Source organism: Myotis davidii, unplaced genomic scaffold (genome assembly GCF_000327345.1).
Source record: "Myotis davidii unplaced genomic scaffold, ASM32734v1 scaffold175, whole genome shotgun sequence".
NCBI classification, from domain to species: Eukaryota; Metazoa; Chordata; class Mammalia; order Chiroptera; family Vespertilionidae; genus Myotis; species Myotis davidii.
The window spans coordinates 2,925,868-2,929,184 of record NW_006286972.1 but is presented as its reverse complement, the minus strand read 5'-3'; positions in this window follow the sequence as shown (position 1 = coordinate 2,929,184).

Here is a 3,317-nt window from a genome sequence, read left to right as displayed (position 1 = left end):
GCTTTAGGAAAGGTGGTTACCTTATGCTCTAAAGTGGAATTCTGTTTAGGATGGGAAAGACCTCACTGAAAAATCAATGCTTATGAGGTTGAAAAATATCACTCATTGTGTAAAAGTGTTTTTGAAACTCAAAAGAAAACCACTTTTGTGCTCCTTAAGGCTGCCGAGTTAGCTAATTTCTAGGTGAGGCTGTGCCACACGCCTTGTGAAAGCACTTGTGTTACTTCTGATGATAAACTCCTTGGATGGGATTTATGTCAGACCAACTCTTTTAAATTCCATATCCTTGTGGTTGATGTTTCAGTGAAGTGTGACCGTAATCTAATTTATTTAAGGATGTTTTCTTCCAATTAATGCCATTTAGTTTTACAAATTACCTATCATGTTTTTCTTAATAATCTCAGAACTCAAGAAAATGGTGAAGATTCAAATTGAAATCTTTGCTTTAGGTTAAGTCATTTGATCATATTTTTCACTCTGAAAACTTCTGGAAAAATTTTCAAGGTTTTATTAAATTGCAAAATGTTTGATGGGCAGGTTTCAATATGTCTTTTCCATGTGTGAACACCAGAAAAGTGACTTTAAGCAACAATCTTAACCAAAAATAGGATCTTGCACCAAAGTTGAAAAAACAATTAAAAGAAAAAATCAGGTTGTAAGAATATGAATATAGTTTAAGGATATATGTTTGTAGTTCATAGATAAGAAATAGACATATTAAATAGTTTTGATTTTGTAAATAGTAGAGGATTTGTCTTTTCTGAGTCAATTGTGTTACTTGCTTAGAACAGTGTGGAGATAGCACCATAATTCTGGAGAGATTACAAACTTTGTTTTCATCAACACACAATTGCCTCAAAAGGGCCGTGTAATGTGTATGCAAGAGATAGTCATTAGCTTGCTGCTTTCTCACTAAACTGTTTCTACTGTGGAAAAACTCTGCATTGTACTTGTCCCATGGAGTAAAGTCAGAGATGTATGTTCCTCTCTGAAGAAAGGGCGATTTTATAATAATGCAAATGTAAATACTAGTCAGCAAGCTTAATCCACACAGGAGCACTACAACTTGACCTTGAAAACATTGCCTATCCTATGTTAGGACATTTCTAACTCCATTTCCTTTAATTAAAAATAGTCTTGGCCTTGAAACTAACACGGATTTTTAGTTTATTTGAATATGCAAATTGACAAATGCCATTGATACCTACCTTACAGTGAATTTTTAATAGTCAGAGAATGAGTACATTTTATTGAACTGAACTGTTTTTCACTTGCAAGCTTCTCATGAGTTTTCATGACTGAAAGACTGTAAGTTTATATTTCTAGATCCATCCTTTCATTTGAGTGTTCCATATATTCAAGTGGATACTAATCATTCATGTTTCAACATTCTGCCTTCTTTTCAAATTCAACTTGGCCACAACTGGGTTTATCATCTCTTTAAACCTGTGCTGACACTCAATTCTTGGATTTTGTCAATGACATCAACTTTTTGTTGTGGTTTTTGGGGCTGGAAACATGAGGCAGAGTAGCGCAAAATTGTTATTTGTGAAAAAATTATGTAAATTCTTAAGTTCTGTCCAGATGTAAAATATTAATATTCTTGCATCTTCTATGTAAAACCATGGTAATCAAATTTTCAATGTTTGCAATATCCTTCTTTGTTTTCATTTCTATAATTGTAGTTCAAATCTTCATTATGTTATGTACCTGTGTTCAGTAAAGCTTCATTCATTCATTTAAAGCTCTGAGTTGGGCAACTATTATGTGCCAGACAATACGCTAGATGGCAAAGTAGTTATAGTAATAAGACGGAAATAGTTCCCACCTCCATGAAGTTTACAGTTTCATGGCAAAGGTGGGCAGCGAAGTAAGTTTAAGCATGATGAATATAATAAAGAACAGAGTTCCATGTTTGCATGTATCAGATGAACCTAACCTAATCTTGGGTCTCAGAAAACCTAGCTGATCTCTTTTTGGCTTATAATGATGACATCAGTTTTCCTCAGACACCATTAATATCATATCATTCATACTAAAAAATTGAATAACCCTCAACTCCCATCCACTCTGAATATATTTTCAAAGTCTCCATAATCTGTCCCAATCAGGAATAATTCTTCACTGTTCCATGGATATATTATACTTTCCCCAGTTATTATAGCTCTCTTTATGATATTATTACCCTTGTCCTTGACCCACATACAGTTTTCCCTATCATTAAAAGCCCTGGTGAAAATGGATTTACTGATGTTTTGGGCTTTACTGGCTAACCACGTTGTGATACTGTCTCTTGCAATCTCTTACAACTCCAAGTTTATCTTGTATATTTTTAAAGTTTTGGATATTCTAACTGGGATCAACACTACTTTCTAAAGTGATAAGCAATTTCTTTTTCTTATTTTGAAACAAGTGTGTGAGTGTGTATGTGTGTGTTTTCATGGAGATTTTGCTTTAACAGGTTGGCCAAAGATAATTTATAACACTTGAAAAGTTACTAATAGGTCAAGCTGACACTTTATTCACCCAAGATATTGTAAATATATTTAATTGAACTTAATTATCATAGTTTTATTGCTTCTCTATTTTGGCATTGAAATAGAAACATCCTACTTAAGGCACTTACTAATAAAGTATTTGGAACTGCAAAACTGGCCTCAGAATTAATATTTCCCATACTTGGTAGTGATATACACACATAAACATATACATTATATATACACTAACTCACACTGATACACATATGCACATATACTGACTACATATTTACATATGTATATGTGTATTAAAATAGTTAAACATGAGAACATTTGGATTAGACATTCATGAGAGTAGAAAAATGTGCTTTTCATAATCGAACAAAAGCTTCCAGATGCATTCAATTGTGTTTAGAGAGCTAAAACAATGGCTGAGTTTAAAAAAACCAAAAACTTGCCATGGCCTTTATTCTTAATTAGAACAAGTGTCTTTGACATATTTGAAGACATTTGACTTAAAAATAGCCAAGTTGAAAGTATTTAAGAGTGATACATGAGCGCCATTCTTGACTGGACTTTGCACTCTGTATCTGTTGCAGGCATCCATCTCCTTGACTTCAAAGAGAATTTCCCGGAATGAAACCACTACACAGCGAACAATCTGTCCATCTTCTGCTTCCGTTGTATTTGAAACTCAGCATCAATATCTGTGTACAGCTGAGCCCAGTGAAGTGTTGAATCCGACAAAAACTCCAGCACTCTACCACATGCCAATGGAGTTCCTTCGCAAAGCTCCTGGTTCCCAAATGGAAATCCTGTCTTGGCTCTTTGGAGGCACTG